This window comes from Dama dama, chromosome 18, assembly GCF_033118175.1.
Source record: "Dama dama isolate Ldn47 chromosome 18, ASM3311817v1, whole genome shotgun sequence".
NCBI classification, from domain to species: Eukaryota; Metazoa; Chordata; class Mammalia; order Artiodactyla; family Cervidae; genus Dama; species Dama dama.
In genome coordinates, this window is record NC_083698.1 from 106,692,821 (window position 1) to 106,718,260 (window position 25,440).

General features: G+C 46.3%; 5 non-coding genes across 5 annotated transcripts; 3 read left to right on the forward strand and 2 right to left on the reverse strand.

Moving 5' to 3' along the window:
* Nucleotides 1-1,613: 1,613 nt before the first annotated feature.
* TRNAC-GCA (transfer RNA cysteine (anticodon GCA)) lies at nt 1,614-1,685 on the forward strand. The gene has a single exon. It is a non-coding gene; the product is annotated as a tRNA-Cys (tRNA).
* Nucleotides 1,686-11,104: 9,419 nt separating this feature from the next.
* Nucleotides 11,105-11,176, forward strand: TRNAC-GCA (transfer RNA cysteine (anticodon GCA)). Its single transcript has one exon. It is a non-coding gene; the product is annotated as a tRNA-Cys (tRNA).
* Nucleotides 11,177-12,395: 1,219 nt separating this feature from the next.
* Nucleotides 12,396-12,467, forward strand: TRNAC-GCA (transfer RNA cysteine (anticodon GCA)). Its single transcript has one exon. It is a non-coding gene; the product is annotated as a tRNA-Cys (tRNA).
* A 5,126-nt stretch (nt 12,468-17,593) lies between these two features.
* Nucleotides 17,594-17,665, reverse strand: TRNAC-GCA (transfer RNA cysteine (anticodon GCA)). The gene has a single exon. It is a non-coding gene; the product is annotated as a tRNA-Cys (tRNA).
* A 1,597-nt stretch (nt 17,666-19,262) lies between these two features.
* Nucleotides 19,263-19,334, reverse strand: TRNAC-GCA (transfer RNA cysteine (anticodon GCA)). The gene has a single exon. It is a non-coding gene; the product is annotated as a tRNA-Cys (tRNA).
* Nucleotides 19,335-25,440: the final 6,106 nt, after the last annotated feature.

Below are 25,440 nucleotides of genomic sequence, written 5' to 3' on the forward strand. Positions count from 1 at the left end.
GGATTAACATATACACATTCCTATATATAAAATAACCAACAAGGACCTACTGTACAGCACAGGGAACTATACCCATTATTTTGTAATAGCCTATCAGTCATGTCTGACTCTGCCACCCTATGGACTGTAGCCTGCCAGACTCCTCTGTTCAAGGGATTCTCCAGGCAAAAATACTGGAATGGGTTGCCATGCCCTCCTCCAGGGGATCTTCCTGACCCAGGGATCAAACCCGGGTCTCGTGATGTCTCCTGCATTGGCAGGCAGGTTCTTTACCAGTAATGCCATCTGGGAAGCCCATAAGGGAAAGAATCTGTGAAAGAAAATATATATGTCTATATATGTATAACTGAATCAGATTGTTATACACCTGAAACTAACTCCACATTGTAAGTCAACTACAATTCTTTTAAAAAGTGTGGCAGCCAGGAGCAAGTGGCTGGGATGGCTGTGTCAAAGTTTCCTCCATGAGCTACAGAAAGGGAAGAGCAGTACCCTGTAGTCCTGGGGACATGATCTGGCATACTGTTTCAAGATCTGGGTGGCCATTAGGTATTGGTGGTCTGTAATGATCTCCATTCATTCATTCATTTAACAACAACAAAAATGTGCCTACCCTGGGCAGGAAAAAAGGAGCAGCCATTATTCCCTGCTCTTAAGATGGGCCTTAGAAGTTGGCACAGGGCTTCCCTGGTGGTCCAGTGGTTAAGAACCTGCCTGCCAATGCAGGAGACACGGGTTCAATCCCTGATCCAGGATGATCCCACAGGCCCGCAGAGCAACTAATCCGGGCCGTGTAGGGCATCCGCTGACTCCGGCAGCAGAAACAATAGACTGCTCTCCTCCTTCACACGGTAGAATTGACTGGTGAGCCCAGAGCTGCAGAGTTGGCCCCCTGGGCTGTGTCCTGGCTCCCCTTGACTTCTTTCAGGGGAGTCACCCTCCCTCCCCATACTGTAGACAGGGATTCTGAGTGGGAGCACACACATTCTTACATGACATCACTCCTGAAATGGTTGTACCACTCAACTCCCCTTGGTTGCGCTAGAACCCCAGCCAGGCCAACAAGGGTCTGGCTCTAGGATTTTTCAGAATTAAACACTTTTCTCTCTGGCATCCCAGGTGTAGAGACGTACACCTAGAGGTGTTTGATGTGGGAGTCTCAGCTGCCTGGAGAAGTTTGTTTGTGAGATTAAAGCTGATTTGAGGAGGAAGCAAAGAAAAAAGCTGAAAGAGTCTTGGTAACTTTTGAATTTCTGGAAGTCAGTTTCTTCTCTGATCTAAATCTCTTAAAGATTTGTTTTCGTGTTCATCCTCAGTCCTGTCCAACTCTTTGCGACTCCATGGACTGTAGCCCACCAGTCCATGGGATTGTCCAATCCCTCTGTCCATGGGATTCTCCAGGCAAGAGTCCTGGGGTGGGTTGCCATGTCCTCCTCCAGGGGATCTTCCTGACCCAGGGATTGAACCTCAGTCTCCTGTGATCTCCTGCATTCCAGGCTGACTCTTTACCCACTGAGTTTGTTTAATCAGTTGATATTTAATCTCTGCCACTGATTGTCAGTGTTAGCATGATATGACTCTGGACATGAAATATTAGCTAGACAGTTGTGACTGGGGGTATAGCTCAGTGGTAGAGCATTTGACTGCAGATCAACAGGTCCCTGGTTCAAGTCCAGGTGCCCCCTTGTTTTCTTCACTCACAGAACCCACCTTAGGGCTCATCTTTCCGGTAGAGAGTATTTGTGGGGAAAGATGAGAAACCGGAGATTAATAAAGAGCTGGAGAGATGGATGCTGGGTAAACAGACTCAACAGATGTCCACTAGAGGGAGTGAACAGATTGAGACCTGAGACAACAAAACCGTGTCTGGCCCTGCACGGTCTGGGCTGGAGGAGACAAGACAGGAAGGAGAGATGCTAGCTAGACTGCAGCCTGATGGCAAGATGAGCTGACCCGAGCCCTGCTCCCTCTCCTGGGCCCCGGCTCCCACCGCCTTCCCTTTCCCCTCCCTCTTGCTGTGCCACAAGGGTGTTTGCAAGAAAATCACTTCTCAACGCCTGCACATCTCGGCTCAGTTCACAAAGGACTCTTGGCTTTGGGGGCAGAGACTCACCCTGATGGTCTGAAACCACAATGATCACGCTGTCCCTTGGCGGTTATATCTGCAGTGGGCACAGTTCTCTGGACCATGAACCTCCTTAATCAGCCAGGGCACCTGGCACAGAGGGGAACAATGTAGGGGCTCAAAGGATGTCTGTTGAGAGACTTCCCTGGTGGTCCAGTGGTTAAGACTCCACGCTCCCAGTGCAGGGGGCACAGGTTTGATCCCTGGTGGGGGAGTGAAGATCCCACATGGCAGAGCCCAAGATAAAAAGAAATATCTGTTGAAGACATGAACTTGCTACGGGCCCCTCCCCACTCTCCCCTTCTCCATGTCTGACCTCCAGAGTCCCTTCAGCATCCTCTCCCTTCTCACTACAGCCTTGCCCCCAGCCTTCCCCGGTGCAAATCTCTGGAAAGGAAGTCCTTGCTGAAAACTCTCAGAGAGAGGGTGGGCACCTGGAGAAGGTCCTGCAGGTCAGCACCAGGCTCTGGGGAATCCAAGCTGGTAGAAAAACATTGAGCTTGTACAGAGATACCTGGAATTTTCCACGTGCGGTTCAGCCACCTGGCCCAAGTCCTGTCCTTCGTTTGGCCCTAAACTCAGAGGAGCTCATTTCCCACCTTGAGGAGGTAGGGGCACTTCGCATAGCTGCTCATGTAGGATTTAGTTCCCTGTCTTTCCTTCAACAAATATCTATTAAATACTGTGTACTAGATTTGGGGCTTCCTAGATGGTGCTGGTGGTAAAGAACCTGCCTGCCAATGTAGGCGACATAAGAGATGTAGGTTCGATCCCTGTGTCAGGAAGATCCTGGAGGCGGGCAAGGCAACCCACTCCAGTATTCTTGCCTAGAGAATCACATGGACAGAGGAGCCTGGAGGGCTACAGTCCATGGGGCCACAAAGAGTCGGACACGACTGAAGTGACTTAGCACACACGCACGATGTACTAGATTCAGGCTCAGGGTTGAGCATCCTTAAGAAAAGTGAGGCGGGATCCCTGTTCTCAAGGGGCTCATGGACCAGTGGGTGGGAGGCGGCACTGTGGTGCAGAAAGTAGGCACCTGAGATGTAGATCTTGTGCTCCTCAGTGAGGCTGCTGCCTTCGAGGTCTTGATTTCAAACACAGTATCGGACCATCACCGCTGTCTGCTGACCTTCTCAGGTCTTCTTTCAAGGCACCATATGGCTTTTCATCACCTGCCTCCCCGCCCACACAGGGCGTTCTCTCCTCTTGCCCACACAGCTTGGATCCCATGGCCCAGCAAATCAACAACTCTCTTTCAAATCTCTTACATATCTGGCCCTCTCTCCCTGTATGGAATCTACCTGGCAAAATCACAGTGCAGGTATTCGCTTATTCCATGCCCACATCCAAGCAGCCGGACATTGCTGGGGACAATCACACAGCCGTCCTGACAAACTTCACCAAAATCTCAAGTCAGCATCGGATGTAGCTAGGGCGTCAGTAGTGCTAAAGAATCCGCCTGCCAACGCAGGAGACACAAGAGAGGCAGGTTCAATCCCTGGGTCGGGAAGATCCCCTGGAGGAGGAAATGGCAACCCATTCTTGCCTGGGAAATACCACAGACAGAGCCTGGCAGGCTACGGTCCATGGGGTCACACCGTCAGATATGAGTGAGCATACAGCATACACACACACACACACACACATACACACACACACACGGAGGAGTCTTGTATATGCTTGCTTTCTCACTTTCTGAGACGGCTTCTTCACCTCTTCTATGCTCTTTTCAAATTCTCAACACTCCCTCCCTCTCCCCTACTGTAGCTGAATATCTTAACTATTCTGACAATGGATGCAATTAGATGAAAACCATTTCCACCTTTCTCCCATTAATTCCAAGCAACCAGTCTGTCTGCATTCATAGCAGCTGCCTCCCCCTCTGTTAAGAAGAAATGTTTTCACTCTCATCTGTCAAGGTCAATCTATCACTTGTGAATTAAATTCGCTTCTTGCCTCCTCAAGCACCCCACTGCATTTTCTCTCTCCTGCATTAACGTTTAATTCCTCTCTACAGGATTGTTGTCTTAGGCGCACCACATTAATATCACCCACCTTTTAACCACTGAACCACCAGGGAAGTCCCTGATTGAGGCTTTGGGTTTTTTTTTTTTTTTTTTTTTTTTTTAAATATTTATTTTTGGCAGTGCTGGGTCATTGCTGCCGTGCGGGCTTTCTCTAGTTGTGGCGAGCAGGGGCTACTCTCTAGTTGTGGTGCTCAGGCTTCTCACTGCGGTGTCTTCTCTTATTGCAGAGCAGTCTCTAGGGTGCACGGGCTTCAGTAGTTGCCGTGTTTGGGCTCAGCATTTTCGGCCCCCCAGGCTCTAGAGTTCAGGCTCAGTAGTTGTGGCGCATGTACCTAGTTGTTCGTGGCATGTGGGTTCTTCCCGGGCCAAGGATCGAACCCGTGTCTCTTGTATTGGCAGATGGACTCTCTACCACTGAGCCACCGGGGAAGTCCTAGCACTCACTTTTGAAAAAGTCTCTCTTGATCCATGACCCCTCTAGTTCCTGCCCAGTTTCTCTGCTCCCATTTCCCAGAAAACGACTCAGAAGAATTGTCTGTACCCGCCAACTCCACTTTCTTATATCCCACTCCAGTCCAGTTTTCATTTTATTAATACGCGGTCCATTGAAACGGCAGGGGGTCGCAAGGAGTCAGACATAACTGAGTGACTGAACAACATCAAAATGGAAAAATCAGTAGTACCTGTTCTGGTGCTTGTGTGGATGTTAAATGAAACAGGTCACTTAGAAGTCCCTGGAACAGAGTAAACATTCAGTTAATGTTAGCTCTCAGGACTATTGCTAAAATGTTACAAAATTTAAAAAACAAACACAGCATCTATGGCCAAGTGAAAGTGCAAGTCGCTTAGTCATGTCAGACTTTTTGTGACCCCACGAACTATACAGTCCATGGAATTCTCCAGGCCAGAATACTGGAGTGGGTAGTCTTTCCCTTCTCCAGGGGATCTTCCCAACCCAGGGATCAAGCCCAGGTCTACCGCACTGCAGGTGGATTCTTTATCAGCTGAGCCACAAGCAAAGATTCCTTAACAAACTCCCTGTTCATCACAAGGCTCCTTAAGATGGAAAGGAATTTGAAACGACCTAAATATCCAAGCTTCAGGTAACCGCGCGAGTCAGGTGTATCAGAGGATGACATGGAAAACCCCTCCCTGTCTTTCCAGCACACCAGGCCTCCCTGTCTCTCACCATCTCCCAGAGTTTGCCCAAGTTCATGTCCATTGAATCCGTGATGCCATCCAGCCATCTCCTCTGCTGCCCACTTTAAAGATATGGAATTAGAAGTTCAGAGAGGTGAAATGACTTATACATGATCCCACTGCTAGTAAGTGGCTAAAACCAGGACTGAAACTCAGGACTGGAGTCAACCCCAGCTGTCTCTGATTCCAGGGCCCTAGGATTCCTGCTGCTGTTCTGTTGTTGTTGTTGTTATTACAGTACTTGGTTCTCTTGCTCCAACTCTTTGTGACCCCATGGAAGGTAGCCTGCCAGGTTCTTCTATCCATGGACTTTCCAAGCAGCAATACTGGAGTGGGTTGCCGGTTCCTACTCCAGGGGATCTTCCCAACCCAGGGATTGAACCTGCGTATCTTGGGTCTCCTGCATTGGCAGGCAGATTCTTTACCACTGGCGCCACCTGGGAAGCCCCTGTTCCCTTGCTAGGAGTCCCTTTTCTTTTCACACAATAACTCAGGTCCCCTGAGGCCAGAACTCACAACAGCTTCATCCCCTCCATCCTCCCTACTGTCCTGGATGTCCTTCCCCAAATGGGATGATCGAGGTAGCTTGAGAGGGCAGAGAGCTGACCCAAGGTCAGCAGAGGGAGGTTTGGGGAAGGGCCTTGGCCAGAGGGTGAAGTCCCTGTAGGGTGCCTCCCGAGAGTGAAGGCACCTCATGGGATCTGGACATTGGGGTGCAGACCTCAGCACAGGGAGAGATCCCCAGGTCTAGAGCAGGCTCATGTGAAGCTGGGCCCCCCTAGAAGGGGGTTACCAATGACTGCCCTGGGGTGCCTCACCCCTAGGAGGAAGGCAGGGAGCCTGATGAGTTGTGGGCTGAGGTCCCACCAGGGGTGAGGGGGTAACCCAACAGGTATGTATTGGGGTCCATAAGGAGAGGGTTCAGTTTTACACCAAGGGGACTTATTGCAGAGATTCAGAAACACACAGGGAAGACAGGAGTCCTGGGTTTGGCTGACATCATGAGCAGGTGATGAGACTGAGGGCATAGCCAGTGGAGATGGGTGACCCACCTTGGCGTCAGTATTGGGTGGGAAGGTGAACGGAAGCCAGAAAGAGGTGAGCACCTGGGAGAACAGAAGGCAGTCAGAGGGCGGAGCGAGGGGATGGTGGGGGGAGGAGAGGAGGCTGTACTGAGGTGGGGACCAGCGCAGGCCACAATTTGGGAAGGGAGGGCAGTTTCTAGGAATGACCAGTCCCGGCTTTGTCCTCTGGCCAATCAGGAGCTGAGGTCAAGGCACTGGGGAACCAGGGATGGGGGAGGCCCACCATCCCGCATGCAGCGGCCACCCAGCACCACCAGAGAGGGGGGAGCAGGGGCCCCCTGCATCCAGACTGGTGAGGGAGCCTCTGGGGGCCGCCCAGCCACAGCGAAGGGGCCCAAAGTGGGCTGTGCTGGTGGCAAGCGGGAACTTTTGAAAAGAAGTTCTTGAAAGACAGTGTGGCACCCAAAAGGAGATGAGCAGGTGGGGACTGTGTCCTGGGAGTGAGGGGTAGCGAAGACTGGCAAACAGCTTGAGAAATGGTCAGAGGAGAGGGAGGCTGATATCCACTGCTCAGCTGGCCTTGGGGAGCTGGGATGACTGCCCTGAGAGGCTCATAAACACCCAAAAATGCTATCAGCATCATTAGTAATTAGAGGAATGTACATTAAAACCATAATGAGAGGCTCAGGGAGATGGGAGGGGGGGAGGCACCCAGACGCTGTGGACCCCATAAGTGCAGATGACTCCAAGGGTCGACCTAAATCCCTTCTGCTTTCTTCTGTTTTCCCCATAAGATGGGTGGACAGGAGCAGCCAGTGTCCCTTCCAGGTGTGAAGGCAAATGCTCTGCCTGGTGCTGACAGTGCTGGGGGGGGGGGGGCAAGGGGAGGGGGAGGCCGCAGAGCTCAGGGAAGGGGGGCTGGGGGGAGATGAGCTGGCACGTGTGTCCAAAGTGGGGCCCAGAGCCACCTGCCACTCTGCTTTTTCTCTCCATACTGTTCAGTTTTCAGTTCAGTTCAACTCAGTCAGTTCAGTTGCTCAGTCGTGTCCGCCTCTTTGCGACCCCATGGACTGCAGCACGCCAGGCCTCCCTGTCCATCACCAATTCCTGGAGTTCACTCAAACTCATGTCCATTGAGCGGGTGATGCCATCCAGCCATCTCATCCTCTGTCATCCCCTTCTCCTCCCGCCTTCAATCTTTCCCAACCTCAGGGTCTTTTCCAATGAGATAGCTCTTCACATTAGGTGGCCAAAGTGTTGGAGTTTCAGCTTCAATGTCAGTCCTTCCAATGAATATTCAGGACTGATTTCCTTTAGGATGGACTGGTTGGATCTCCTTGCAGTCCAAGGAACTCTCAAGAGTCTTCTCTAACACCAGAGTTCAAAAGCATCAATTCTTCAGTGCTCAGCTTTCTTTATGGTCCAACTCTCACATCCATACATGACTACTGGAAAAACCATAGCTTTGACTAGATGGATGCTATTAAAATACTATTAATAGTCCCTTAGACTATTGTCAACACCCCAGGCAACCACTGATCTGACCACAGATTCATTTGATTTTTGAAAATTAATTTTCTAGAATTTCATATAAATGGAATCAAGCCATCTGTTCTCTCTCTCTCTCTCTCTCTCTGTGTGTGTGTTTTCTTTCTCTCTTCTGGTCTGGTTTCTTTTACTCAAGGTAATTATTTGAGATGCAAGCCTATTATAGTATGTATTGATAGTTCATTCATTGTTATTGAGGAGAAATGTTCCATTTCATGCATACACCACAATTTGTTTACTCCCTCACCTGTGGATAAACGTTTGAGTTGTTTCAATTTTTGGCTTTACCGAAAACATTACTGTGACATTTGTGCACAATGCACATGGATAAATGCTTTTAATTCTCTCAGCTAAGTACTTAGGAGTGGAACAGCTGGATCCTATGCTAGGAGCATGTTTCATTTTTTAAGAAACTGCCAAACTGTTTGGCAAAGTGGTTATACAATTTTCTGTTTGCACAGCAATGTATGAATCTTCCAGTCACCCCACATCCTTGCCAACACTTGTTATGGTCAGTCTTTCTCATTTACATTCTAATGTAATGTAGTATTGGGTTGGCCAAAAAGTTCGTTTTGGTATTTCTATGAGATATTATGGAAAAACCAGAATGAGCTTTTCAGCTAACTCAATAGTAACTCATTGTGGTTTTAAGGTGCATTTCTCTAATTACTAATGATGCTGATGGCATTTTTGGGTGCTTATTACCATGATCTATCTTCTGTAGTGAAGTGTCTGCTCACATCTTTCATCCATTTTTTCATTTGGGTGGTTTGTTTTCTTATGAGTTGTGAACATATTATGGTGCAAGGCTTGTATCAGCTATGGCTTGCAAATACCTCCTCCTGAACTGTGACTTGCCTTTTCATTCTCCTAACAGTGTCTTACAAAGAGCAGATGTTCTTAATTTTGAAGACAAATCAATCGAGCTTCCAGCATCATATCTAAGAAATTCATGTCTAACTAAAAGCCACACCACCAACCTAAAGAAGCCAATTTTCTTTAACTGTTGAAAATAAGATATAATAATGAAACATTTCATGAAATTCGTTAAGTAAAAGTCAAAATATTTCTGTTTTATGGTGTGGCGATTTAAAAACCGCCAGGTTTTTTCCAACATAAAGCATCCTTTGAACATTTTGCGCAACAAACGGGTGGAGGACCCTCCGGCTAGTCCTCTGTCCTCTCTCCCATCACAGGAGTGGTTCTTGTGACTGCCACTCAGCGAGAACCCTCTCTCTCTCTTTTTAAACATTTATTTATTTATTTGGCTGCACTGGGTCTTAGTTGCCACATGTGGGATCTAATTCCCTGACAAACCTGACAAACAATTCCTGATCAAACCTGGGCCCCTGCATTGGAGTGCAGAATCTTGGCCACTGGACCACCAGGGAAGTCCTAAGCACTCTCCTCGCCCGTACAGAGCTTAGAACCCATGTCTCTTGCTTTCCTGAGTAACTGAACATACTGAACATTTTGACTCTGCTTTATTAACTAGAACAGTTTGGGAGAGCTGCCCCTTCGTATTGCAGTGTCTCCGTGGCTTGGTCTCTCCCACAGACTGTCCTCAGAGTGTCTCCTCTTCGTGGCCCCACCTCCCAAGGGCTGAGCCCATGGAGCGGTGTCTCCCCTGGGCCTGTCCCTCCGAACCCGGGATGCATGCCCTTTGCTACTTCAGTCCCTCAGGCCCGTTTCCTAGCAGAGCTGGTCAAACACGCCCCCTTCCTGGGGGGGCCTGGAGTGGCAGGCAGCATCATGGGTGGAGACTGTAGGCTAGGGGTCTGACGTGGAGCAGGAGCCAGCCAGTGACCTCCTGCCAGGTCTCTGCCAGGGAAGGGCTGACCTGGGCTCACCTGGCCAGGGAGAGGGTCCATATAGGGGTTGGGCCCCAGGACACCTGGTCAGGGACCTGTTCCAGCTCCATCAGCTGTGCTGGGGCTGGTGCCACCTCCCACCCCTCCCCCCCACTCGCCCCACTATTCCCACCCCCTCACCCTTCCCACATGGAAGCTTAATCTGAAAATATCAATGGAGGGAAGTGGGTCCCAATGGACTTGAGAGATGCGGAGGGCACAGTAGGTGTGCAGTCACTCAGGTGCCAGGAAAACTTGCCACAAACCAGTCCATGGGGACTAGGCCCCTCTTCAGTATTTCTGGACAAAATAGCTACTTCCCGAACTGCCTGCAATGCAGGGGACCCAGGTTTGATCCCTGGGTCAGGAAGATCGCTTGGAGGAGGGCATGGCAACCCACTCCAGTATTCTTGCCTAGAGAATTCCATGGACAGAGGAGCCTGGTAGGCTACAGTCCATGGGGTCGCAAGAGTCGGACACGACTTAGAGACTAAACCACTACCACCACCAAAGCCCATGAGCCTTGTAGACTCTCCTGGAGATGCTTCCATGGGGAGAGGATGGGGCCCTGGGAAGAATTGATGGGGGACTCAAAGCCTGCTTGGGCTGCTCCGTCAGTGGCGGGGACGGGGAGTCCAGCTCTCTGCCACACCAACACCCAGCCTTTTGGATGAGAGGACCCTCCTCCCCAGCTGCCTCCCCATTCCCACTGCTCATGCAGAGCCACCTGCCCTCTGCTATGAAGCTTGTTGCCCACAGTCTTCCATGCCCTGGGAATTTACCAGCAAGTTCTCATGGTGTTCCAACCCCTCTGCAAATCAATTTTCTCCTGGAGAGGGAATCCGGAACGGGCTCACCTTATTTCTCCATGATATTTGCAGGTTAAGTGGATGAAGGGGGCTAAGTGAATGAAGCACATGATAAAGAGGAAAGGGTGGGGGTCAGCTGTCCTTGGGAGTGGAGTCCTGGCCAGGTTCTTGTACCTGCTCCCCTGCCTGGGCGGGGCCCCCTCTGCTCCTCAACACCCGAGTGCAGGAGAGGACGAGGGGACCACAGTTCTGTTAGGTGGGGAAAGCCACTGACCGCCCATCACAGGGCAGATGGCACTGGGGGGGCCAAGGTAGGCAGAGCCAGAGAAATGGAAGGAGAGGGGCGTGTCTGGCACACAGAAGCTGGTGAATAGGTGTTTAGGGGTGGATGAGTGAGTGAACGATGGCAGGGAGAGCCAGGCTGTCATGGGGCAAGCTGCCTGCTCCCAGAGCAGGGCTGTAAGAAAGTCAGGTGCCCAGATCAAGAGGTGCAATTAAGGTTAGATGGAGGCCTGGGGGTATAGCTCAGTGGTAGAGCATTTGACTGCAGATCAAGAGGTCCCTGGTTCAAATCCGGGTGCCCCCTTGCTAACACTTTTAGCTGTGAAAAGGAGTAAATAAATACAAAATCAATTAGGAAGCCCTGGGGGCACTCCATAACGCACATGTTCAGTTGTGTGGACTTGTTGTCACTCCATGGACTATAGCCCACCAGGCTCTTCTGTCCATGGGATTTCCCAGGCAAGGATACTGGAGTGGGTTGCCATTTCCTTCTCCAGGGGATCTTCCTGATGCAGGGACTGAACCCACGTCTCTCATGTCTCCTGCACTGGCAGGTGGGTTCTTTACCACTATGCCACCTGGTTTCCTGGGGTACACCATAATGGTGTTCTAGTACACACAAGAGGGGTTCTTTGCATTACCTGGGCAAGCCTGTGTACCTCCTCGTGTCTAGAATTAGACATCTAGGGTTTTAATTAACTGAGGTTATGACTGGTTGTGCTGTTTGTCACAGGCCTTCCTCCAGTGACAGTCGTGATGGTTGAGTCCCTCTCATTAGCAGCAATCTTGACTTCCGAAGTGTCTCCGGGGCTGATGAGTATAGTCTCCGTGTGACGTCAGCCTCAAGCCTGTCTGAGCTCCAGACACACCTGACCCAGTTATGTGTCTGTGTTTTCACTCCTCCTTTGTCTGGAAAGCCTCTCCAGCTGCTTCTTCCAGCAAACTCCTCGCCCATCGCCTCCGGAAGCCCCTCCTGACGTCCCAGCTCTCACTTCCGGCTCCCACAGCTCTCTGCTTGGACTTCCGCCACTCTGCGAATACTTCAGTTCATAGGCTCGTCTTCTATTTGGACTAAGATTCTGAAGAACAGGAACAATGTATTCATCTCTGTGTCCTCAACATGGATGATAGAGCCTGGCACCTAACACGCTTCATGAGTGCCTGAATGAATGAGTGAAGCCATGAGCACCCTTCTTGAGTCCTCGGAGTATAGCGGAGGCTCTCCATGCACTGAGTCTGAGGTTCACTAAAGACCCAGAACCAACCAGTCTTGTCTTGATGCGCATGTGCTGGCTGAGGTAGAAACACTAGTATAGACTCAAATGACCTTTCCAAATGTAAAGGGTGGTGCCATGACCATGGCCTGAGGAAGGGGAGGGCTGGAGGGGGAAAATGGGAAAGTAGACTGCAGCAAAGACCTGCCACTTCCTGGGACGTGTGGAAACAGCACAGTGAAGGCTAGGCACGGAGTCTGGCTGCAGTGCCAAGGGTGAAAAGGTGCTAATGCAAGGTTAGTCATAAGAGGGGGTATAGCTCAGGGGTAGAGCATTTGACTGCAGATCAAGAGGTCCCTGGTTCAAATCCAGGTGCCCCCTGCTTTGCTGACATTTTTCAGTTACTGAAGCAGGGGCTGTAATTTCAGCCTCCCGCATTTGAACATTAAATTCACGTGCTATGTCTTGTTACAAAACTTCAGGGTTCACACTAGGACCAGCTCCAAGTATTCTCCCCTGACCATCATACAGACAGTAGATTAGGGGGTCATATTTCTCTGAAGAGGCTGAAGAAGTGGTCCCAGCCCACCCCCACCTCCCCCAGGGGACTCTTGTCCTTCATCGCCGGTGTGCAGACTGCCCGTTCTCATCTCCTCAACCTCGATGTAGCCTCCAGACAGAAGGCCGCTTTGCTGTTGCTGCTACCACTTGAGAAGTATGGAGGGTGCTTATCCCTAGTTTCCAGAGGTGACTGTAAAGATTGGAAAACCATGGTAAAAGCAAAACCTTTTTCCTCTCCCTGGGAATTTCTCGAGGTGTTACTCCCGCAACAGATTTGACCACGTCTCCCTCCTTTTTCTCCTACCACATTTTCTTTCTTCTTTTTTTCTTTGATGAGGACCAATTTTTAAGTCTTTATTGAATTTGTCACAATACTGTTTTTGTTTCATGTTTTGTTTTTTTGGCCATGAGGTATATGGGATCTTAGTTCCCCCACCAAGATGGAACCCATGTCCCCTGCATTGGAAGGTGACGTCTTAACCACTGGACTGCCAGGGAAGTACCCCACACTTTCTATTTTTTAACTCTCAATCGGTATTTCCTTAGTGAGAATGCCTAGAAGTAGCTGTTCAGTTGCTAAGTCGTGTCCAACACTCTGCAACCCCATGGACTAGAGCACGCCAGGCTTTCCTGTCCTTCACTGTCTCCTGGAGTTTGCTCAAACTCATGTCCACTGAGTCAGTGATGCCATCCAACCATCTCATCCTCTGTTGCTCCCTTCTTCTCTTGCCCTCATCATCAGTCTTTTCCAGAGAGTTGGCTGTTTGCATCAGGTGGCCAAAACAATGTATCTAAAAGTCCAGATAAAATATTTAAGACATATAAATGGTATAAGGACCCATGTTAAAATTATATTTTCTTTTTTACTACTAGCATAGAGAAATAGAATGGATTTTTGTTTACTCATCGTGCTTCTGGCAAACTTGGTATTAATTTACTAGTTCTAATAGCATATCAGATTCCATTTCTATATTCACAATCATGTCTTTGGCAAATAATGATAGTATTACAAAAGTTCCAGTTGAACTTTTTACTCCTTTGTTGAACTGACTAGGAACTCTGGTTCTTTTATGCTGTGCCTCTCCTACTACTCCCTTAACTCAATTTCAGAAGACTAGATATGCTTATTGTTAAATGCATTATATTTCTCAGCACTGTCTCTTCATGTCACTTGGTATGACTATGTGATGTTATTTCTCCTTTAATAGATTGACTATAAGCTCCAAGAAGGCAGGGATAGTGTATTCTTTGTTTTCCATTATATGTTTTTCATTGTATCTAGACAAAGTAGATGCTTATATGTTGAGGCAATGAATAAATGAGAAAAATGTTAGTAATGAAAAAAATCTTAGTAAAACAAAAGAATAAATGGTATAAAAGATTCCCTCGTAGCTCAATCGGTAAAGAATCAGCCTGTAAAGCAGGAGACCTGGGTTCAGTTCCTGGGTCAGGAAGATCCCCTGGAGAAGGGACTGGCAACCCACTCCAGGATTCTTGCCTGGGAAATCCCATGGAGAGAGGAGCCTGGAATCACAGAGAGTCAGACATGACTGAGCGACTAAGCAAAGCACAGCATTCCTTAATGCACAAGGTAATTTGAAACACTGTTTGCTATGAAGACAAATTAAAAGCCTGGAAAACTATTAAAAGCAGCTCATTAAAAGAATCAAAGAGCTAACTTTAGACAATGCAAGGTGGAGATTTGGAAATGATGGGAAAACAGGAAGTTAAAGCTCCAAACTACAGGCTGCTTTGGCCCTGAGTGTGAGTTTTTCAGTCCAAAAGAGGCAACTGGGATGATCATGGAACTTGTGGAAGCCTCTCAGGACCAGGGGGATGAACGTCAGGATTCTGCCCCCACCTGGAGTAGAGACACCGGTAGAAGCATCTCTGGCTTTGGGCTGGGATCCTGAGTCCGGTGAACTGAAAGAAAACAGTCACTGCAAGAACTCTTGGCTGAGAACTTTCCTGGTGGTCTAGTGGTTAAGACTCTGACTCCAATGCAGGGGGTACAGGTTTGATCCCTGGTCAGGGAAACAAGATCCCTTATGCTGTGTGACACCACCAAAAAGTTTTTTTTTAATGAGGTTGAATTGTTTTGTTTCTTCAAAAATAAAAGTCCTCAAGGTTTTATTTTAGATTCCACATATGATACCATACAGTACTTGCCTTTTCCTGTCTGGCTTATTTCACTTAGCACAATGCCCTCCTTTTCCATCCATGTTATTGCAGACTGCAGGATTTCCTTCTTTCTAATGGCTGAATAATAATCCACTGTGTATATATATACACCATATTTTCTTTATCTGTTTATCCACTGACAGATACTAAATCAGCATTTAGAGAAATACAGCTTTGAGCAATATACTAGAAAAGAAGAATAAACATAAATAAAGAATCCATCTAAAAAGTTAGGGGGAAAAAAATAAAAAGTTAGGGGAAAGACTGGATGAAAGAATACTATGAGAAACAAAGGAAATACAGGAAAAGAAATCAATAAAATGGAAAACAAACACACAGCAGAGATGACTGCCAAAACCAAAAGTTAGCCTTTGAAGAGCAGAATTAACTTTTGATGAAACTGATAAGAAAAACAAGACAACAGACAAAATTAACCAAAAGCAGGAATTAGAAAGAAAAGCTGCACAATCTTTAGACTTCAAAATAATAATCATAGAACATTATGAAAACTAACGTACAAAATTTTAAATCTAACAAACCTGTACAAAGAACTTACCATGTGGAAGGCACTCTTCTATACATTTAAAAAATACTAAATTTATTTATCCTCACAAAACTCCACAAACTAGGCTCTATTATTTTGCTCATTTCTATTATCATGCCCAGTTTATATATGACAAAACTAAGACTGAGAGAGTTAAACATGTTTGCCAAGGTCACTCAGTTACGATCTAGAATCTGAATCCATCCATCATGTTTTAAGAGTCCAAAGACTTTACGATTTTGTTATGTGGAAATTTAGCAAGTACTTTAAAAACGCTACAACTTACCAAAGCTGACACAGGAAGAAAGAGAAAAGATGACTAGTCCTCTAAGTTTTAAATAGTTATTTTCTTAAAACAGTTATTTGAAGCTCCCTCTCCCCCAAATCCAGATAAGGGTTTTACTGGTGAGTTTTATCACATACTTAATGAGAAATAACTTTATTTTTACATAAAAATCTTTCTAAGAATAGAAAAGATGTATATATTCTAAAATTTCTTTTGTGAGACTAGCACAAACTTGATATCAAAACCCAACAAGGATAGTATAAAAAATGTATGTCAATATCACACATAAACATAGGTTCTGTGCAAAAAATTTAATTATTGTCTAATTGAATCCACAAATATATCAAAACGATAGCACTTCATGATCAAGGTAGGTTAATATCTGGAATGAAAATTTGTGTTTAATTTTATAAAATACAGTAAGTGTAATTCACCATGTTACTAGACTAAAGGAGAAAAATTATACAAGTATCTCAAAAGGTACAAAAAAGGAGTGGTTTTGAGAAAATTCTACATTGATCATGATAAAAAAATTTTTTCTGCAAACTAGAAATAGAAGTAAAATTCCTTAATGTGATAAAGACCATTTACAAAAAGTATAGTCCACAACATGTACTTAATGGTGAAATATTGAAAACTTTTCATTTGAAATCAGAATAAAATAAGATATCCACCATCAACACATTAATTCAACATGATATTTGTGGTCCTAGGAGAAGGCAATGGCACCCCACTCCAGTACTCTTGCCTGGAAAATCCCATGGACGGAGGAGCCTGGTAGGCTGCTGTCCATGGGGTCGCGAAGAGTCGGACGTGACTGAACAACTTCGCTTTCACTTTTTACTTTCATGCACTGGAGAAGGAAATGGCAACCCGCTCCAGTGTTCTTGCCTGGAGAATCCCAGGGACAGGAGCCTGGTGGGCTGCCGTCTATGGGGTCGCAGAGAGTCGGACACGACTGATGTGACTTAGCAGCAGCAGCAGTCATTATGATAAGGAAAGAAAAAGAGGTGAAATAAAGATTGGAAAGAAGAAATTGAAATTTCAAATTTCTTGGATGACATGATCATCTGCATAGGAAATCTAAAAGAATCAACAAAATATTAGAATTAATGAGTGCTTAGCAAGACTACCAATATATATCCTCCATTCCCATACCCTCTTTTGCTTGGCAAAATTATAGCTTTTAGAATGATATACTAGAAATTTCTGCATGTAAACTTTAAAACTCTAAAGTTAATATCTTCATCTTCTTCCCAGACGACACAAAGACATCTTAATTCTTATCAGTGCTTTCCTAAAATATTATTGTTAGCCAGTATTTTCATTCTATCTTTTAAAAAACTTTATAAATTAGACACTAACATTCTTTGGACAATGACTTTTAGATCTACTAGCATATCTACCAGTTTAATTGTTCAACATCCCTTTTGCATCTCAGAGCTCCCATATGGAATCATTTTACTTTTCTCCAAAGCATATATTTTAGAATTTTCTTTAGTGAGCGTCTGTTGGCCGTACGCTCTCCAACAGCTTGCGTCTGTTCACGAAGAATGGTTTGGCTGGGAATAGAATTCTAAGCTGGCTGTTGTCTCCTGTCAACATATTGCTTGCGTTATTGCACTAGCTTCTGGCTTCTTTTGCAATTGTTGAGAAATCAGCCAGCAGTTCAGCTATTCTTCCTCTGTTGGTGATCTCAGATTTCTCTCTGGCTACCTTCAAAGGATAAAGTCCTCATCTTCAGCCAGGAGATCAGTGTACACCCTGGATCTCATGGTAGACCTGGGGAGGATCAGAGGAGGAGGACAAATGCATCATTTGAGCAAAGCTGCCTTGGTCAGAAGGGTCTCCTCTGACTCTTCACCTGCTACAGAAGCCAGATTCAGCAAGAGGAGAGGAAATTGGAACTCTCTCACTATAAGTGACTAAAAGAGTAGGGGGCACCCAGATTTGAACTGGGGACCTCTTGATCTGCAGTCAAATGCTCTACCCCTGAGCTATACCCCCTGCCACACTAGCCAGGTCCAATTAGCACCTTTGCCTGTGCTGCCACACCCCGAGCTGCCCCAGGCGTCCCTCCAGGATGGGTTGCTGAGTGGCCTGACCTGCTCTACAGCTAATGCACCTCCCTGCCTGAGTAGAAGCAACAGGTTCCTTTCTCCCATAGCTCACAATCTCTGCACCGTCAGTCCTGGAGGAGGGCGCAACCTGGAGAGCATTGCCCTGAGGCTGGAAGGATCGACAGAGGTTTTCGTGCTGAGCACCTGAAACCCAAAGTCCCCACTGGCCTGGCCAAGCATACAACACCTTCAAGACAGGACACACATGGACTGGATATGGGTCAGAGGTCTCTGCACAATGCCACACCCTAGGACGCAGGCTGGCTTCTCTCTCGTTGCTCCGAATCTCCATAGAGTCAACCCTTTCACTGTTGGGTGAGATGAACTGTCAGAAGCGGCGACTGTCTCTAAGCTCCCAGCCCGCCTTTCCATGTCCTGCTCTGTGATCTGGTCTCTGTAAACCTCTCTTGTCCCTTGCCAGCTGGCTTCCTGGTTGGTCCTGCCCCCAGGCCTCTGGGGGACACTGCGGGGCAACAGTAGCTGTCCTTTCTGCCTGCTGGGGTCCTGTCCGTCTCAGCTGGTGGTCACAGTCCATCCCAGGGGATTGCCGCCTGCAGATTGGTGCTCACAGGCCAGCTTTGTCAGGTCTCCTCAGGGACACTAGCACCTCCCTAGGAGTGGGGGTCCCGGATCTACAGAGATCCTCCCCGGACTTGGAAGACCAGACTTCATCCTCCTCTTACCATGTCCACGGCCCGGGAGTGGGAGAGGCTTCTTGCAGGTCCTCCCTCCCTGATACTTCCCCTTCACCCTTTTAGTTCTCTGATTTCTGATTCAATTTTGCCCCCCTCCCCAAAAAGATGTGTTGAATCCTAGCCCCCCAAACCTCAGAATGTGTCCTTACTCACAGAACAACATCATTGATGTGATTAATTAAGACAAGATCACAGTGGATTCGAATGGGCCCTTAATCCAGTCAGATGGAGTCCTTATAAGAAGAGAAGAGACACACGGGGAGAATGCAGCCATGTGAACACAGAGGCTGAGACTGGTGTGATGTGTCTACAAGCCAAGGAATGCTGAGGATTGCCAGCCACCACCAGAAGCTAGGAGGAGGCCAGGTAGGTGCCTTCCTGAGAGTCTGCAGAGGGAGCCCAGTCCTGGATTTCAGTCTTGTAGCCTCCAGAACTGTGAGACAGTAAATGCTTATTGTTTTAAGCCATCTATTTTGTGGCACTTTGTTACAGCAGCCCTAGGAAACTGACACATAGATGAACAATTATTTATGTTAAATTCTGTTTAAATGACCAGTGTGGTTTTTGTCTCTGGACTGGACCCTGGATAATACAGAATCTGGAACCACTAGGGCCCCAGGAAACAGGGGATGGGTATGGTCTTATCCTTGATGTTCAAGGCAGTGCTGAGTGTCTGACTGGAGCCTGAATCCTAAGGGTGGCCATCAGGGTGGTCCAGCCAGGTCTCCTTTGAGAGTGGTCTCTGAGTGGTCTCTCAATTCAACCCAAGGAGGAAAAGGGAACTCTCAAAGGGGGCACCTGGACTTGAACCAGAGACCTCTTGATCTGCAGTCAAATGCTCTACCACTGAGCTATACCCCCGGGTGGCAATGACAATGTGTAATTACCAAAGTTCTTTACAATTCCACTCAGACAGGCTGCCATTCTGATTCAGCAGAATCGTCAGTCCCATTCAACTGTACACATCCCTCTTTATGCCATAACCATCCTCCTTTTCCAAAAAGGACCATCATTTCTTGGCTCCAGCTTGGAAGGTCCCTAAAGTCTGTACCTGAAGATGAAGCCCAGATGTTCATTGGCAGCTTCTCAGTTGTGACCACTTTCAAATAACCTGTAATGTAGGACAGAGCTGACCCTCTCTCCTAGCTCACCTCCAGATTCCCTGTCTGTATAAGGCCCTTGAATTTTTGAACTGTTATTTCAGCCTTCAGTCTCATGTATCCTTCCCACCACTGCTCACTTCTCCTCCCTGTCTTTCCTTTAGCCATCCCCTGCCATCCACGCTGATGTCAATTTTCAGAACTTTTTGTGTCTTTGGGTTTCTCTCTCATTGCCCAGTCACCGTCTTTTGTGTCATTTCCCAAAGTGGTCCAGGGGCTTGGTTGATGCTAGGGCAGTGTCGGGTTGAAGGTAGAAGGACTCGATATTAACTCGATATTGGTGCATAACAACACACCCTCAAACTCAGCAGCTTAGAGCAGTGAGTCTTCATCATATCGTGCAAGTTTCAGAGACTCTGGAATCTGGGTGTGGCTGAGCTGGGCAATTCTGGTTCAGGGTCTCTCATGAGGCTGTGGATAAGATGTCAGCTGGGGCTGCAACCATCTGATGGTTCAGTTGGGGTGGGAGGAGCTGCTCTAAGCTGCTTACTGTCACGGCTGTTGGAAAAAGAACTATTCCTCATGGACTGTTGGCAGGAGGCTGATTCCGACACAACAGGGCATCCTCATGACACAGCAGCTGACTTCCCCTGGCATCAATCTCATCCAAAAACACCCTCACAGACCCACCAAATTTGACCAGGTATCTGGGCACCCCGTGGCCCAGTCAAGTCGACACACAAAATTAACCATCACATAGATAAGCATACATTTAGTTTTGTAAGAACTTACCAAATGGTTTCCCAGAGTGGTTGTGCCACTTTACATTCCTAGCTGCCATACACAAGTGACCCAGTTTGTCTGTATCCTCACCAGCATTTGGTATTATCACCTTTTTAATTTTAGTCATGCTCTAGGTGTGTAGTGATGCTCCACTGTGGTTTTAATTTGCATTCCCCTAACAGGTAATGATGATGACGTTTTTTCAAGTGCTTGTTTGCCATCTGTATATACTTTTCTCTGAAATGTCTGCCCATTTTTTTTTTTTTTTGCCCATTTTCTAATTGGATTTTTGGTTGAATTTTGACCACTTCATGTATTTGAGATACAGTCCCATTTTTAATATTTCTATATTCAGTAACAGTATTTAGCCTTGTTCTGTGTATCTTTACTAAAACCAAAAGGGATAACACAGAATGTATAGTTCTGTGGAGCTGTTAGTTCCCCAACATGGATCAAATCCAGGCCCCCTGCAGTGGAAGTGCAGAGTCTAACCCCTAGACCACCAGGGAATTCCAGTAGCTTGAATTCTTTTGCATACGACATCATATTTTGAGAGCTATCTTTGTCGCTCCTGTTTCTGGTACATTGACTTGTAGGACGAAAGAGGTAATAGTAAAAGCAACTTCATTTTTGCTTTCATTATCCCTTTATACTTTCTCAATGAGCTGTTTCTATTGCCCAAGTGACTTCTTTTTAAAATTTGGTTGTGCCACGTGGCATGCAGAAACTTCCCCGACCAGCAGTGGAACCCCTGCCCCCTGCAGTGGAAACGTGGGGTCCTCACCATTGGACTTCCAGGCAATTCCCCTGCCCAAGTGATTTAAAGATCATGCATAGGTAGCAGAAAGTCCTGTGGTTGCCTCCTGAATTCGTAATTAAAACATCCAATCTCGAGAGTTCCCTGGTGGCCTAGTGGGTTGGGGTGTTTTCAGTGCGTGGCCAGTTCAATGAGATCCCACAAGCCGCACAGTGCAGCTAAAAAAAGAGAAAAGTTCTGCCTCCTGTAAAAATCAATATCCTGAAGCCCTCTTCCTTCTAGGCCATTAACTCCACAGTCAGGGATCGAACCTGGGCCTACTACCATAACAGTGCAGCACCACTACCACTAGACCACCTAGGGATTCCAGCAGAGCTGCCCTCAACTTCTCTCCACCCCTAGAAGTGGGAGGAGCTGAGACATAGTCCTTCCTCTTTCTCCTCCTCCAGTATTCTTTGCTAGCCCAAGAAGTGGGGAGGAGGGAAGGGAAAGAGGAGAGGTGAGGAGAATGAGAAGGTTCTCCCTTGATCAGAACTGTAGTCAAATAACATTTGCTTTCCCTGGGCCTGGCAAGTATTTGAAATGACTTCTTGGGCATTTCCATGAAATTCCTCGCAGGCCTCCATCGGGACCATTCCACTGCTCCCGTGACCTGGCAAAGCATTCTCAAAGCATTCTCCTGGCGTTCCAGGGTCTGTGCTGCTCAGACTCTCTGCTGAGGCCTGTGACCCGTCCTTGCACAGAATTTGATTTGCTGCAAAATGGCTCTCTCCTGCGTGGCCTGGGGAAAAATACTCGGGTGCCTTCTATTTCCACCCATTCCGGTTAAACAAGGGGATTCCCAAGAGCGGTCGGCTCCCCTACACCCACAGAGCTTTGTGCTGGACACACCTCACTGCAAACCCCAACTCCGGAGTGCGTGAACCAAGGCCTTGAGTGGACCCCGCGCAGCCCCTTCGCTAGACTTAAGGGTGATCCTCAGGACTCATCTCTTCAGAAGAGTGTTCCTCACCAATGTTCTGACCTCCTGCAACCTGACCCTCTCACACAGATGAGGTGGTGACTCCTGCCCTGGGGACCTAATACCTATTGTCTCTTGGTCACTCAGTTTAAACTTCCTTTTAACTGTTTTATTTTATATATTATAAGAATTCAGGAAGTTTTATTTATCTACCTATCCTACTATTAAAGGACACACTAAGAATGTTCCCTGTTTTTTGGCACATTAACAGTAGAGCTGCAATGAACATCTTTGTACTTATCTCCTGATGCATTTATGTAGAACTTCTCAAGGGAAAATACCCAGAAATAAAATATCTGGATTTTATGCACACTTAAAATTTTATGACTACAGTTTTCTGTAATTTTTAATATTTATTTTACTATTTTTATTGCCAAGATTTTCTCCATGAGTGTAGCAATTATACTCACATTGTTAGCGAATGAAAATGCCATTGCACTCCTCACCAGTTTTTGATCTAGTTAGACTTCAACTTATCCTAAATTCTGAAAGAGGATAAAAATGTTGCCTCTCTATCATTTTAACCACTTTCCATTTATCTGATGTCTAACAATGTTGAGCATCTTTTCATGTGTTTATTTGTCATAAAGATACCTCTTCTCTGGGGACTTCCTTGGTGGTCCAGTAGGTAAGACTCCTCATTCCCAGTGCAGGAGACCCAGATTCTATCCCTGATTCTGCATGCTGCAACTGAGACCTATCCCAGCCAAAATGAAGAAATAAACAAATAAAATATTTTTAAAAATCCCTCTTCTGTGAATTGCTTATCTGTCTTTGTCCATTTTTCTACTGGGCTAACTTTTTTTCCCCCTGTTTGCTCTATAGGAGTTCTTATCTTTTTAAATAATTTTAAAAATTTAAATGGTGGTAAAAAGCACATGAAAGTTACCATCTTAGCCATTTTAAAGTGGACAGTTCAATAGTGTTAAGCATATTTATAACATTTTGCAAAAGATCTCCACAAACTCTTCATCTTGCTTATATTCTAGTGCAAATCTATTCTCCAATCGTGTGTGTTACAAAATTCAGAGTCTCTTGTTTAAGGAATGTTTTGTCATATAAAAATGTAAATTTTGATACAGCCAAATTTATCTTTTACAGTTTGTGATTTTGAAGTTGTGTTTAAGAAAGCCTTCCCTGAGTTATACATATTTTATAAGCAATGTTTGTGGGCCTCCCTTTCAAAATTCGTACATTGAAACCTAATCCCTAATGTGATGATATTCGGAGGTGGGGCCTCAGGGAGGTGATTAAGTTATGATGGTGGAGCCCTCCTGAAAGGGATTGGTGCCCTTATGAAAGAGACCCAGGAGAGCTCTCTTGTTCCCTCTGCCACTTGAGGACACAGCAAGAACACAGTCACCCACAAACCAGAAAGAGGGTTATCATCAGACACCAGACATGCCAGCACCTTGATCTTGGACTTCCCAACCTTCAGACCTGTGAGAAACAAATTTCTATTGTTTATAAGCCACCCAGTCTCTGGTATTTGGATATAGCACCCCAACAAACTAAGACAATTGCATTTTGTATGTTCTTAAAGTCTGAGTCTATACTTAGGTCTTTAAAATTTAGTTGCTCAGTCACGTCCAACTCTTTTCAACCCTGTGCACTATGTAGCCTGCCAGGCTCCTCTGTCCACGGAGTTCTCCAGGCAAGAATACTGGAGTGCATTGCCATTCCCTTCTCCAGGGCATCTTCCTGACCCAAGGATCAAACTTGGGTTTCTGGCAGTGCAGGCAGATCCTTTACCCTCTGAGCCACCAGGAAAGCCCTGTTTAGGTCTTTCATCCATCTGATTTTTTTTTTTTTTTTTTTTGGTAAAGGAGTGAAGTAGGGATTTTATGCGACTTTTTTAGAAGCCAGTTATCCCACCACCCCTAATTATATAGTCCATCCTTTCCACATTGGTGACACTATCTAGGTGTTATATTCTGAGGTCATGCTTCATCTGGAGCAACACTGTCCAGCAGAAATATAATGCAAGCCCCAAGTACATTATATATTTTCTAGTAGCTACATTAAAAAACAAAAATAATTGTTGAAATTAATTTGAATGATCTATTTATTTAACACAAGATATCTAAGATATTATCACTGCTACATGTAATTAATATGCAAAATCAATAATGAAATCATTTGCATTCTTATTCTTGGTACTAAGTATTCAAAAATCTGATGTAATTGCAAAGGAAATTTCCATGTTTTCTGATTGTGCAGAACCTTTCAAATCCCCTTGTTGTGTATGGAGAATTTCTTTCCTTGCAAGACCTGTACTCTCAAAAAAGAAGTTACAAAACTCTGTTCTCAGGCTCCTTTGAGTTTCTGGAATAGGTCCAGGCTTCCATCACTTCATGGCAAATATAAGGGGAAAAAAATGGAAGCAGTGACATACTTTATTTTCTTGGGTTCCAAAGTCACTGTGGATGGTGACTGTAGGACCAAATTAAAAGATGCTTGCTCCTTGGAAGGAAAGCTGTGACAAACCTAGACAGTGTATTAAAAATAGAGACATCACTTTGCCAATAAAGTCCGTACTATCAAAGCTATGGTTTTTCCAGTAGTCATGTACAGATGCAAGAGTTGGACCATAAAGAAGGCTGAGTGCTGAAGAACTGATGCTTTCGAACTGTGATGCTAGAGATGCTTGACATTTCCTTGGGCAGCAAGGAGATCACACCAGTCAATCCCAAAGGAAATCAACCCTGAATATTCATTGGAAGGACTGATGCTGAAGCTGAAGCTCCAACACTTTGGCCACCTGATGTTAAGAGTCAATTCATCGGAAAAGACCGTGATGCTCAGGAAGATTGAAGGCCGAAGGAGAAGGGGGCAGCAGAGGATGAGATGGCTAGATAGCATCACTGACTCAGTGGATATGAGTTTGAGCAAACTCTGGGAGATAATGGAGGGTAAGGGAGCCTGGCATCTGCAGTCCATGGGGTTCAACAAAGAGCCGGACATGACTTAGTGACTGAATAGAAACAACCAATAATAAGATGTGCTTGTGTAAGGGTTGAAGAGGGGAGAGGGAGGTATAGAGTCCAGTTTGCTTGCCTGGATGGTGTCATTGTCCAGCATTCAGGGCTTGAGTGTTTGGCGCAGGTGTGGTGCACAGGCTGGTTTCTGGTGAGAATGGAAACTGGCATCTCCAGCTGGGCGACGTCAGCCCCATGCTGGTGGGTCCACATCAGGCCAGTTCTGCACCTTAGCTCAGGGCACTGTTCCTGGAAGGTTAGTCTGGAGACTCATTTTCCACCACTCCTACCTAGTGAGATATATATGTTTCATAAATGTTTACAGCTT